Source organism: Haliaeetus albicilla, chromosome 14 (assembly GCF_947461875.1).
Source record: "Haliaeetus albicilla chromosome 14, bHalAlb1.1, whole genome shotgun sequence".
In the NCBI taxonomy this organism is placed as follows: domain Eukaryota; kingdom Metazoa; phylum Chordata; class Aves; order Accipitriformes; family Accipitridae; genus Haliaeetus; species Haliaeetus albicilla.
This window is the reverse complement of record NC_091496.1, coordinates 8,974,272-8,989,004: the sequence shown is the minus strand read 5'-3', so window position 1 is coordinate 8,989,004 and position 14,733 is coordinate 8,974,272. Positions and strand designations below refer to the sequence as shown.

The 14,733-nt window shown below is 38.9% G+C and overlaps 1 long non-coding RNA gene across 1 annotated transcript; it reads left to right on the top strand.

Annotated features, from left to right (window-relative positions):
* Window positions 1–231: 231 nt before the first annotated feature.
* Window positions 232–14,231, top strand: LOC138689029 (uncharacterized). The gene is made up of 2 exons (XR_011327836.1): window positions 232–363; window positions 12,586–14,231. It is a non-coding gene; the product is annotated as an uncharacterized lncRNA (long non-coding RNA).
* Window positions 14,232–14,733: the final 502 nt, after the last annotated feature.

Sequence of the window (14,733 nt, the reverse complement as noted above, 5' to 3'; positions counted from 1 at the left end):
CCGGACTGCCCAGTCTGTGCAGAAGAAAGTTCTACAACCACATTCCCCACAGCCTCCCCTTCCCCTTTATTTGAAGATTTAATTAGGGCTTAGAAGCTAGGGCTTTTTAAACCGAGCTAATTATTTGCTTTTCTTCCTAAGGAAGGAAACTCCTTCGCTTTTTACTTGTTCTAATGTCCCTTCCCAGCTCCTGCAACCGGACGCTCGCTGCTCTCAGTCCCGTTTGGTGACCACCACGGAGTCTCACGCTGCTCACAGAAAAGCCCGTATTTCTAGCAGTCTGTGGGAAGAACATAAAGACCTTCCTCCTCACCGTGATTACTGCCGTCGCGTTGCTGGGTACAGAGAAACGGCTCCTCTCAGGTAACATCACCACGGAGAATGGGGGGCACAGAGACAAGCTGGGCAGCCTTGACCACTCCTCTAGTTTTGCCAAGACGAATCTCCAGAGAGAGGTAGTTCCATGCTTAATGAGGAGGCATCTGCTGTGCCTACCCTACCCTGAGCTGGACCATGCCACCCCACCGCAGGGGCAGGCAGTGCCGCTGCTACTCTGCAGAATCACCTCTCGAACGTCGGGAAAAGGAGCAAAACGGGTGATTTCCCTCCTTCCACTCATACTCTTGAGGACGGAGAGGGTTGCTCTCGCCTGACAAAACATCCACCCTGTGACCAGAGGGCTGACATCCAGCTCACACAGAGCAGGGCCAGAGCACTGAAAGGACCCTGTAATCCCGACTTCCAAAACCGTGCTTTCTTTTTTGGTCTAAGCCAAACCCCTGACTGCAAGGGGTGCCTCTTCCTTCTGGACCTGTGCAATCAAGGAAGCTTGGCCTGAGCCTGAACGAAGTAAATTGGCTTTTATTGTTTAGATGCCTCGCTCAGATACATTTCCAACCCTTCAAATACATCTGTCTCGTCTTATCTGTATCAAGAATTAGACCGAGACTTTCCTGCTCCATTTGATTGTACAATATATTGAGCATTCGCTTCAGAGGGAATGGTGGGTGGTTGGCATTCTGCCATTGGCAGAATAGAATTAATAACCTAGAGCTAAAAATATAGCAATATATTTAAATGCACTTCGTGCATGTTCAACAAAATGTGTGCTTGCAACAGGAGAGCTCCATAGATATGATAATTCAGAAGATAAGTTTGACTGAAAACAAAATGTTTAATAGATCACTGTCAATTTTAATTTTTATGCCAAAAACTCCAAAACAAGGTGTTAAAACTTTTTTCTTTCATTTTTCAAAATATATTTTAAATATCTCTTTTTTTGATGTGAAAAAATGTATTTGTGATTTTATTTTTCATTTAATGTTACATTTTATACTATTGCTTTTTGATATAGCTAATATTTATATGATATTACAGCACTTTTATAATACAGATTTATTGAAATGGAAAGTTGGTTCTTTATATAATTGAGATTTTTCAGTTTGGTAGAATAAAATCCTTGGTTATTATTGCAAAGACATTATCATATATTTTTGGATGGAAAACATTCAGCTTTGCTGTTTTCGAAAGAAATAACAGTAGGCTTTCCGCTCTGGTTTAGAATGATCTTCTATTTGTCTGTCCATTGATCCAGGAAGGTAAATTTGTAATAATGCAGTTTTTTGCTTCATGAGGCTTTGAAAGTTTTTATCTGGCTCACGATGCCCTGGAGACTTCTTTAGTGCATTGCTGAAGCACAGCATGGACGGGACTTTCTGGGAGAGGACACTCAGTCCACCTGGGAGATGTCACACTTGGAGCTCTCTGTGCCACTGCTTTAACAGGCTGAAACTGCTATACACAGTAACTCAGTTACAGTATTAGCCATAATAGTTAATAATAACAACATAGCAGTTAAGATAACGATAGCTATTAACAGCTGTACCACTGTGTATATCAGATTAATACACAGTTAATGTCTTGCTCAAGGTCCGTTTCTGGGTATACACCTTGCGTAACCTTTAAGCAGATTTTATGCATGCATTGTCCTTTTTCTGCTAAGCTTCATTTTATCTTTACCATCTCTTCTGTTGTCTTTCCTCTGAGCTCCAAACTTTAAAAAGTAAAGTAATCCATATCCTCATTTGAATAAAACTTCATAAAAAGTACTTGTAAGATATTGAAAATTCCAGTTAATTAAAAACTGATTACATTTAATCATAGACAGACTTTCAGCATACTGGGAACTATTTCATTTCACTAGGCTAAGCAGCTGTGACTAAAAGGATTACCGACAGAGAAAAACATTCTTCCTAAATTAAAGGTGCACTAGCATGAAAATATCTCTTTGACCATGTGGTTTTTAAGACAATATGTGGCTGATTGCAAAGTTAGGAAAAGTATAGCATATTGATACCAGACAACAGGGATTAGAAGATTAATAGTTTTGAAAGGTTAAATGTAGTAATTATCTGTTTGTTACAGCAGAACTGCAGTTCTTCATGTCCAGTCACTCATTCATAAGCATCCATGATTCCTGCTATTTTCATTAGATATATATATCCCAACACAGCAGATATGACCTTTACTGTAAATTGGTTTTTACTGTTCTGTGAGCAATGACCCTCAATCTGCTCTAAAACAGAGTGCTGCAGTTTTTGTTTATTTTTCTGCCCCTCCACTCTACCCACAGCTGGCTATTCCTGCCCCACATTCCTCCTCATCCCTTAGCCAGCCGTTCCCCTGGGTCTCCAATAAACTATTGCAGATTGGTAGACCTGCACCTCTGCAACCTCAGTGCGACACCCTCAAATCCATAAAGTTGCCTTTTGGTTGCACTGCAATCTTCCAGCAAGGTTTATTGACTTCCACTGCGTGCTGTGCCTTCCCTTTAATGTTAGCATAACTTATTAAAGAGGCACTGATTGGGAACCCCTATACTACACAATTACACAACTGCTTCACAGAGAAATTTTGTACGTGATCTGTTAGTAAAACTGCTGCTTTATGACATGGGGCATGACAAAGTTTTGAAATTCTTTTCTAGTCTAAATCTGAGTCCGTAAGGAAAAAAAATACACTAGGAATCCTATAACTTTTTTTCTTTAACATTTTCAAGCTAAAAAAAAGAGCGTTGTAATTTCAGGTTCTCATTTCAGATGTGTAATTTTGTTCTCATTTCAATGAAATTGAATGATAATATATAAAATATGATAAGGCTAATACATTAAAGGAACATTAATTTACATTTTCAAAACTATCATTTCATAGTTAAAAGTAACATTAGCAATAAATTCCTTGGTTTCAGTGACACTATATTTTCAAATGGGAAACAGTTGTTCCTGCAAATTCAACTAGTTTTTTATTTATAGCACTACCATTTGAACATCTTCTTTAGTGAATTTTGAATATTTCAAATTGCTTAGTAAAAAGAAAATTAATATTGAAAACAGAAGAGATATTGAATGACTCTGCTAAAAAATAAAAGTGCAGATATGGAAAATGAAAGTATGAAAATATACAGGAAGCAAATTTCTATAAAATATAAGCTACTGACTTAAAGATCTATTGCTTATTAATTGAGGTGAAATAATCGACCATGTGCATATTCTTAGACCATTCCAATGAAGTCAGCTGAATTTGTTTAACATGGATGCTTTATGTCATCTGCTGGAATTAATGGGGTTAGCAGTGACAACTGTTGAAATTAATGTGTCAAAGACAGTAAGCTAACACTGTGATTTTCTAATGTTGCTATATATTGTCAATGGAGACAGATAAATGCTTACTCTATATGCATCAAAATAGAATCATCATGGCAATACTTCTGAATCACCATCTCAGTCATGAAATAGACTGTATTTCATATGATATGGTTTGATTATATATGATATGCATAATATACCTTTTGCATTTTTGTATTTTACATGTATGTATTTATATTGTTTATTCTAGCTTGCACTGGTGTATTACTTTCCATCACAGAGGATTACATAAACACTGACACTGCAGACCAAACTCTATGTGCATAGAGTCTAGCAGAATGAGTCTCAGTTTCCAGTGCCTTCACATGCAAGAATATTCAAAATAATAGTACAAAGTCACAGTTTCCACTTTAAAAGCAAGTAACAAGGAGATGGAAAATAGTGATGATTACTTGGTATACAGTGGAAACCACAGTGTAGTTTACATTTGCCTGTTATTAATATTGCCCTATAATTTCCTCTTTGCCATGACCAAGCAATGCTGAATCTATTTCTTGATAAAGACATAATACCGACTTTAATAAGCAACAAACATGTTGGGAATGAAGTAAGAACACCCTACAGTACTCCAAAACAATCTTTCATCTACAGCTACTGATTGTTTCCCTGCACCATGAATCTGCTAATCTTACATATAACAGCAAAAGACAAAGGTATCTATAAACAGCATAGGTATCTAGAAAAGCCAAGGTGCTGAAGAAATATTCTGTAATAGTGCAGTTAGAAATCCTGAGATGTGTGAAAACAATGATGATCATTAAAAATACTTCATTAGTCCAGCTGAATCATAGAATGATAGAATGGTTTGGGTTGGAAGGGACCTTAAAGATCATCTAGTCCCAACCCCCCTGCCATGGGCAGGGACACCTTCCACCAGACCAGGTTGCTCAAAGCCCCGTCCAACCTGGCCTTGAACAATTCCAGGGATGGGGCATCGACAGCTTCTCTGGGCAACCTGTGCCAGCGCCTCACCACCCTCACAGTGAAGAACTTCTTCCCTGCATCTAGTCTAAATCTGCCCTCTTTCAGTTTAAAGCCATTACCCCTTGTCCTGTTGCTACATGCCCTTGTAAAAAGTCCCTCTCCAGCTTTCTTGTAGGCCCCCTTTAGGTGCTGGAAGGCTGCTATAAGGTCTCCCTGGAGCCTTCTCTTCTCCAGGCTGAACAACCCCAACTGTCTCAGCCTGTCTTCATAGCAGAGATGCTTCAGCCCTCTGATCATCTTCATGACCTCCTCTGGACTCGGTCCAAAAGGTCCGTGTCCTTCTTATGTTGTGGGCCCCAGGGCTGAATGCAGGACTCCAAGTAGGCGCTTATAAGAGCGGAGCAGAGGGGCAAAATCACCTCCCTCAGCCTGCTGGTCACACTGCTTTTGATGCAACCCAGGATATGGTTGGCCATCTGGGCTGCAAGTGCACGTTGCCGGGTCATGTTGAGCTTCTCATCAACTAACATCCCCAAGTCCTTCTCCTCAGGGCTGCTCTTAGTCCATTCTCCTCGCAGCCTGTACTTGTGCTTGGGATTGCCCCGACACATGTGCAGGAAAAAAACCATCAGAAAGCAAGGGTCATTTTGTTTAAGAGATGAAAGCAGCGATCAAAGAGATGAGAGAGAATTTCTTATTCTAGGAAGACCCATTGAGAAAGATGTAGGCCAAGCAGTAAGTGGATCTTGGACATCTTGACATGTAACAGGTGAAAACACCTTTGCCATCCTTGACAAGACAAAGCTCTGCCCTGGAATAACACCATTGCTTTCCACAGTGATGACAATGGCAGCTTTATGAGAAGGGGAAAAAAGAACTCTGTTCATTTCCAGATTTGTCAAGTAGGGCTGAGCTTATCTGACCCAGACCGTGTTTGTCATTTGGAAACAGATGCTGCCATCATGACATGAAGCAGTGGCCATTAAGTGAGAACTGCTGTTGGGTATATCTTCCCATTTTCAAACCTGCTTCAAAAAGAAGGAAGGCTACAAAATATATCAGGTATTCAAGAGCATTGAAGCATTTAAAGATTGTCAAGCACTGCAGCACCCTCTGGCTCAGCCTCCAGAAGTGCACATCAAGGACACTGCAGCAATAACAAGCAACAACCAACCCTTTTCAAAATATTTCAGGAGCCAGGAAGAGGTAGATAAGTGTGCAGGGGTCAAAAGTGTAGCAGAACACCTTAGTTCAATAGAGATTAAGCAGTCCTATTATTATCATGATTATATCTTCACACCACTTAGGAGACTTAACAGTGACTCACAGGCTAAGGCTGCCAGAGAGCCTGCCTGACACCAGAGTTGATCTCATTACCTTGAAAATTCTGGGCTAAGTAAATTCAGGTCTATCACATGGTTCGGTCATGACATATGATCCTAGTTGACTTCAAGGTCAAAGAAAAGAGGTTACATGGTAAGACAAGATTTAAAGAATAGTAAGCTGGAAAAAGATTGCAATTGTCACCTGAGTGGAGGCTTAGAAACTGTTGGAGGATTGGCTCCTTCCAGCCAAACTGCCACCGAAGAACAATCGGTGCAATTTCAATGAGACGGAACTGTGTTAGAAAATTATGTACTGTTAAAGGCAAAATGCTTTCCAGAGGTCGGTTTCAATAAAGTTCCCAGCAGAAAGGAGAAATATGTTCTTGCTAATGTGGTCTGTATCGGGCATTACCTTAGGACGTGAGTGATCTCATTGCCTGTGTGCTTCCTGCTGCGCCTCGCTCGGGGTTCGCTTTCCACTGCTGCTGAAGCCACACACCAAGCCCCATCAGAAAATGGACTTTTTCCAAAGACTTGCTTTGAAAGCTGGAAATAGACCACGTGAAAGATGGAAGAGCTTTTGCTCATTCTGAGTCACCTACCAAAAGAAGGAAATAAGGAGATGGCTTGTCACTTATGAAGTGTTACTTCTATGTAAAGCAAGTTTTCTACAGTTCAGGGAAGTAATGCTGGGCCACCTGTAAATGGAGGCAGAATATGCCAAAGTATTGCCACTGAAAAATATGCACAGGACTTGGTGTTTCTGACTGACAACACAAGTTGATATAGCTTTCTTTTAGGAAAAACATTTTCATATGGATTCACTGGAACAACTATGTGGATTCAATGCTGTTAGTGCAAACTACCTCCCACTGGTATGGCATATTTTCTCATGATAAATAGCTGTATTTTTTGCTGTAGATATAATGTGTGAGGGGAAAATTAGATCTTTTTGCTTCCTAGAGTGGGTCAGTATCTAGTCCTGTTTATTAGTACTGCCCCCATACACAATTTTTTTTTGCAATCACTATCAACTTGTCATGTTAATTCAGCTGACTTTGAAGGCTCAACAAGCACTATGATTACTTACCTCCACTGCTATATCCTTGAGGTCTTTCTCCAGGTAAAATCTGAGACACATTGCTGGATGCATTTGGGAAAGGTGGCTTTGTCCATGATTGATCTGTACCTCGAAGAGGAGAATCTAATTTTCCTAAACATAGTAAATACATCAATATGAGAGCATGAATTTCCCAACTTAGTTTATTTCCTAAAAATTAAAAACTCATCCTTCAAAATTAGTATGTATATATGCATAGCAAGTTTATTTAAAATATGCTGTAATTTGCATGAACTTTTCATCGTTTTTGCAAAACAATGTTAATTACCCTATTTAATGATCCAGAGCATCCCCAATTTTTACCTTTCACAGTTTTCCATCTTTGTAATTCCAGGCCTAATTGCCATTACCATAACTTTATTGCAAAGCACTGACTTCAAAACAAACTCATAGTACAAGTGTTCTCTTAACTTAGAGGCCAGGAGGAATGTATAACTAGCTTGTTATTTTGTCTAGGGGGTCTTTTTTACTCTAATAACCAACAATTCTGTCCAATAGGAGACACCTTGATCAGAGATTCAAGATTCCTGTATGTTGTTTGAAGCCCAGGAGGCTGTGTTATAACTATATATAGGATGTGTTATAAGTACATATACACAGCTTTTATATATATGTATTAATACACATACAAAAGTCATAGTATATATACACAGGCTATGAGTCCATACAGTTACTATTCAGAGCTAAGAAAAAGGTGTAAAAGAAAATAGAGCATCACTCTCATTCCTAAGTTCCCACAGATGCTGATTCGCAACCTACTATTGATAAGTGAATAACAAGAAAAGATTTGGTGCAGAATTTGTCTCGAGGTATTTTTGATTTATAAATCTGATTTTTATATTTATAATTATAAATGTGAATATAAATTTCCAAGGGCAAAACTAATATAAGTTCAAGTAATTCCAGCATGTTCCAGACAGGCTCAGTGTCTTTACACAGTCTTTTAAATCTTTTCACTATGTTATATGCTGCCTATCTTCATGGTATCCAAGTAATTTCCAGCAGAATATTAAATGTTTTTCTCACATGTAGCCCTATTCTTCTTACTTTTCTTTTTCTTACCGGAAGAAAGCGTCACATAGATTTCATTTATACTTTCTTCATTACTCTTTTTTTAATCCTAGCTGTGTTGACTTTAATGTCTGTAGAAAAGATGTGCCTGTGTGTATGCTTTTGAGTGTGTTTGAAGGATCTGTATTTTTGTTAGATAAGAACATCATTTAGTTGATATTTATGACTGTGACTGAGGGAAGTGATGAATATACTGTTTACGTTTTTAAAAGTATTTAACTTAAACCAGAAGCTTTTGAAACTAGTTTGCTAGGTGATCTCACGTATGTTATCGGCATGCTCACACTGCTCTGCTGACTCTTACAGATCTACTGATACCTTGCCAAGGGGATGCTGATATGATGATTTAAAATTGGAATTAGACTGAAATGAAATTACAGTGCTTTTCCTTGTTCCTTTCATAAGCAGCTTTTTCTCACTGATTTCATGACAACTAAATATTAATTTAATACCAAGATTCAGAATGATTAAATACAAATTGCAGCAGATTTTTTTCATGGAGCACTAAAGCCAACTATATTGTAAAATATGTACTGACATTCTGCAAGAGATAAAGATTGTTTACTGTACATTGCTGAATCCCAAGTAATCCTCCTGAGCTTTTGCTAGTGATAATCCTTCCTATTGCTATTATAAGCACAGTGATAACTTTTCCTTTAACATACAGTGATAATTCTTCCTCTTTACCTCCAGAAAACTCTTTTACCCTCATAAAATTTCCAATAAACTAACCTACACTTGCAAAGCGGAAACAAATCATCATCACTTGTAACAGAGAATTAATGTGAAACATTTCCAAAGGCTGCAATTAATCCTGGGGTAGCAGTATTCAAAAATTCCAGCACTCAACAAAGAAAGGTATCATTACCTGCTGTGTTTTGCCTAGAAAAACACATTGTAAAGGCACATGGGTCTCAAGAACTGCTGGTTCACTTTCTATATCTGGTGTAGCCTGAGAGCTCACATTTCCCTATCCTCCATTTCCCTCACTGGAAGGTGTCTGCTTCTGCTGGAAGCTCTTTCAGCAGGGTATTGTCTCCCCCTTTATCTTTGTGCCGCATTCAGCTGTATTTGGCACAAAGAAAGGAGAGAAAGACTGAAGGAGGTACGAGGAATTAGGCTGGAGTATTCTGCTTCCCAGCCAGCCAAACGCAGGAGCCCCAGCTCTCTGCCTCGCCGTCCGTAAGCAGTTTAGCAGAGGTGCAGGAGGAAAGGGGAAGTTCTCACAATAAGAATGAGAGGTTCAGGTAAGTTTCTAGCTATTGGTGAAAGAAACAAGAGACACTATTTTCTCTGCATATGGAGAGCTTTTTTTCCCTCTCTCCTCTCCTCTCCTCTCCTCTCCTCTCCTCTCCTCTCCTCTCCTCTCCTCTCCTCTCCTCTCCTCTCCTCTCCTCTCTTCTCCTCCTCTTTTCCTCATTTCATTCATGTCGACATCCCACAGACAATTTTTGCCACCAACCATCACAGGAATAGGAACAGAGGAGTTACTACCTTAACAGTCAACAAAATGCTATTCTGGTTTACACCCACATAAATCCAGAATAACTTCATTGAAAAGAATGAGCTAGAGCTCCAAGTGGTGTAAATTACTTTTTCATCGGTTTCAGTGCAATTACACCAATTTTCTTTAGATATATATCAGGCTCTAAGTAAATCCAATTTATGCTCGCTTAGCAGGGCACTATTTGGCCCAGTCTCAAAGAGAATAATTTGCCCTCTCCAGTAGCAGGAAGTATTTATTTTCTTTCATTTCTTTCCTCTCCTTACCTCTCCTGGGGGAAGAACATGATTTTATACTCTGCACTTAACATAATTAGAACAATTTCAAAAATTTACCTAATTATTCCTCACAACATGCCCAGCAGGTTGGCAAATATTATCACCCATGTATTATAGCTGGGGAAATTACATTGAAGAGGTTAAATGACTTGCCTGAGGATGGGTTGCAAGGCAGTGGGATAGCTTGAATTGAATCCCAGTAATTCAAGTTTCTCACAGCCATCCTCTAGGCAATGCACAGTCCTGACTATATTTTGTGCCAGTGTTTTGCCCATTATCTCAACTTGGTCACTCCTCACGTGTTGATTCAGTCGCACGCATTCTTCACCACACTATCAAGAAGTGGCTAAACAGGAAGTGCATTGACATATGCGATTGAGCGTAAACTTTTGATTACAAAAATAAATAGGTGTTATTCTCAACATGAAGCAAGGGTGAGATGTTCTTTGAGAACCCGAAATCAAAATGAAAAACAGATATTGGAATAACACAACAAATTACATAGTAATTAATCATCACTGCTGCATCTTAGCTGTCTAGGAGCAATGAGGGACTAAATAATGAAGCAGCTGAATTGCTGTTTAAAGATACACAATTTATTGTTAAAAATCTGAAATAAAAACCTGCTATTACAGCCAGCTGGGTTGTAGCCAAGACTGCCTAAATCTTTCATAAAGTGCCAGAGGCAATTGTCTTTTATAGATATGCAGGACATACCTCAGCAGTAGGAAAAATAGTCAAGAAAATCATGAAAGATATTTATACATTAATTTAATGTATACAACTTAGTAGGACTAAAGGCTCAGGCTTCTCAAGGCCAAACAGTGCCTCTCTAAGCTGCCACCACTCTTTTAGAATTAACAAAATAGTGAATAAGGGAGAAATGGTGGATAAAATTAATTCAGGCTTTCAAAAGACTTTTGATAAAGACCCTTACAAGAATCTCTTAGGGAAACTTGGTAACCATGGAGTGAGAGGTAAAACTTCACATGGATTAAAACCTCAGTAGGAGAGAGAGAAAAAGGAGAAGGAATAATGTTGCATTCTTACTGTAAAAAGAGGTTAGTGGTGTGGTAGCCTACACACTAGTGTTTTTTGTCTATGCCAGATCGCAGAGTCCATACTCATGAACAGCTCCATTGAAAGCTGCTGCTAACGGTGGTGGGAAGTTTGTTGTTACTGTGCTTCCGGAAGTTCAAATAAGGTTTAGAGGACATGATGGCATATTTATAGACAGTCTGAAAGGGGAAGAGCTCAGTAAATTAACCATATGAGTTGGACGTGCAAATCTAGTGGGTTTAGCTAAAAGCTGAGATGACTATGAAGGACCCTAAAATCATCTGAAGTGGTCTTGTAAATGCAGTGCTGTGCAACTCACCAGCTCATCCCATCAATGGCACGGCTGAACTCTTTATCCAGATTTCCCACCTGCCAATTTCCTGTGGCAGGGTGGAAAATTTGTTCACTAGACAGCATTTTACCTCCTTTCTTTGAGCTTCTAGTTTAGAAAGGCTGCAGAGAAAAAAGAGAGGAAAAGGAAGCAGGATCAAATTTCCAAAGAAATTATGCTTGAAAATTACTATGACCAAATTAAATCTTGTCGTGTAAGGGAAGTTAGGGTATTTTTATTATGGATCCTGAAGCAAGAGTGAGAGCTTCATTCTGTACTTTCCTCTGAAGTCACCTACTCCTGAGTCAGGTGGAAGTGTGTACCTGACCATTAAGTGTTAGCCAAGTGTCTAGGTACGTTGCTGGTCACATCACTCAGTGTGTACTACTGGCTACAAAAACTAATGCTCCTTAACCACCCTTATCCAATGCGGCAGCTAAGCCTACAATGCCAACTTCTGTGTTTTCTTAACATAACATTATATAAGTTTGCTCGCTTCCCTCAAGCTGAACGTTATTTTGGAGAAAGCTTTGTTGTCTCTATGACATAAATCTATTCCAAACTCCATCTCAAAATGCTATGCATGTTCAAAGAGATGAATAATGCAGTTGCTCTAGAAGAAGAATGAATATGAGAAAAGGAGTGAAAAAGTAGATAAAAATAGATGGGAAGATGATGGCCTATAGCCAGCTATGCAAAATTAAGGATGAAATTCTGAAAGCATAAAGGACAAATAATTCTAGTAGGAAGCCCGAGGTAGCCTAGTTCGTCTGGCTTTGCTTAGTACTATGGCCCTGAATCAGCTGCCTGAAAATGCCAGGAAAATGCACTAATGTCTAAGGTAAAGAGAGTGAGGACACAAACTTTGTTGATGGTATGAACTTGCTTGGGTTAATAAAAATGAGAGCTGACTGCAAAGATTTGCAAAAAGACTGTACAAGGCTAAGTGGCTGAGAGATAAAATGGAAAATGCAATTCAATGTGGATGAATGTAAAGTAATGCACATAGGTAAAAGCAATAAAACTTTAGTTACAAAATGATGGGCTCTGGGCTGACTATTATCATTCAAGAGAGATATTGGGGATATAATAGCTAGTTCTATAAAAACATCAACTCAGTATTCAGTAGAAGTCAAAAAGCAAATCAAATGTTAGGAATTATCAGGAAATGAATAGAGAACAAATAGATAATGTTATTATACCAGTGTATAGATCTATGGTATGGTTGCATCTTCAATGCTTTGTGCATTTCTGGTCTTTCTGTTTCAGACAGAGTAGAACTGGAAAAGGTACAGACAAGGGCAGCATCGCTGATCAAAGGTGTGGATGCCATCTGTGCAAGAAACAATGAAGCAAACCAGGACTCTTCAGCCTGGGGAAGAGGTGGCACAGAACAAGAGTGACAAGGATGAGGTGAAGAGGGATCAACTTCTAGTACATGAGCTTGAAGGCATGAGAAGATTCTGCCACACAGTTCAAAACAAGCAAACTGAAGTAATTCCTCATACATGTGCAGAACGTGTTGCTGAAGGAAGCTACTGATCCTAAAAATTACCATTGTAGTAAAGGTGCCTGCAAACTCCTGGAAGGAGACTCTATTGAGGGTGACTAGCTGGTGAGCTATGACCTCTGTTTCAGGAAGCCCCTGGCCTGTAAAACGTTGGAAGAGAAGGACAAACACTGCTTTCTGGCCCTTCTTTTTCCCTGAGCATCTGTCCCTGGTCTATCAGAGACAGACTATTGGGCTAGGTATCTATACGCCTTACACTGTGCAGGTAGAAATTATTCCTACAAGTTAGAGAGGTGTGTGCATACATGAAAAATGGCATATGGAGGGACAGAGAAGCCACCTGCAGTGCAGGGAGGAAGGGAAGCAGAAAAAGGAATATCCAGGGAACATCAGGACATTGCATGTTATTGTTTTATCCTCTTGAATTTACAACTGAACAGTCTTCTACATATCAAAAAGGGCTTTTTGCAATCAATGGGAGTTGGTTTAGGCCCTCAGGGCAAAGCTTTCTTTCCCTCTCTTGTACATTCTCACTGCAGATATGGTTCCCAGATAGAATTTATTCTGAAGAGCAGAAAAGTCACTCTGTCGTGACTCAGGGTGCATCTATTTGTCATTCTGTCTGTATCTCTCACTATCCTTTTCTTGTGCTTTCTCTGATAAGGGACCTTGGTGACTGAAATATAGATCAAAGCCCCAGCCTAAGGCTGGTCAAAAGAAAAGGAAAGAGGAAAGAAGGCATTAAAAAAAATATCATTGAGCTTAAAGGATTCCTTCTTTTCTTATTTTCTGCCCTTTCTATTTGAAGATTTTCTGTCTCATCCTGCATTTAACATATCTTACAGTAACTTTGAAAGAGAAGCAAAAGGGAGAGACTAAACAGAAGATGATTTTCCTTTATTATATTGTAACTATACTTATTTCTAAACTTGAACTGTTTCATTGTACATTGGGAGAGATACTGACTTGTGCTTGATCTGCCATGTCTGTGCTACTCATTAACCTTTTTATGACTGCTGACATGAATCCTCACAAAGCCATGAGTCCAGTGACTTTGATCCTCTGTGTTTGATTACTTTGGTTCTAATTACATTTGTGTTGTTATGTGTTAATTGTGAGGAAAGATACATAATTTATCCTATAATATTCCATAGTACCCATATTTGAGATGCAAGGTCTAGACCAATTGAAATGTCATTTCATACCACTGATGTTGAATACATTAAATAAATGCTGTCTTGTCTCACATACTGGAAGAGGGGACAATTCCGGATATGAATACAACTGGAAAGTTATTTGTGTCCAAATAATCTGCCTTTTAGCACAAGCTAGTCTGTAAGATCTCAAAGATTTATATAAAGAGTTCTGTTTCATTTATTGAATAAATATACTGTATAACTGCAAACTTTTTAGTCCATCATTTTAATTCCTATAGCTTCCCCACACATTTTTCTTAAAAATTGTCGTAAAAAGTAATGCCCATGCTTTTTACTGACCCCAGAAACCCAGTGGTTCTTCTGTAGCATAAGGGCATTCTTAGCAATCACATTTTTCATGGGTTTTATGAAACAGTTACGCTGTTTTCACTACCTACAGTATGATTTAACTATATGCAGTTTTATTACATTGCCCAGAAGTGGTTGTTAGGCGATAGCAATAGATCAGCATAGCTTCACCAAGCTCAGTAAAACTTTACTCCCTTGGACCATTTGATGTGATGCTTTTAGTGGGTATGTGCTGTCAAAAATAGCATCCTTCTTTCATCCAGAACCAGAACAAATTTACACAAAATTACAGCTATGGCAAAATTAGAACCAATACTTTCTGTTATAACCATCATTTGTGCTGCAAGGAAAAAAAAAATCCCTAACTTTTTCAAGAATTTGGTTTCATGAGGAAATTTCTCT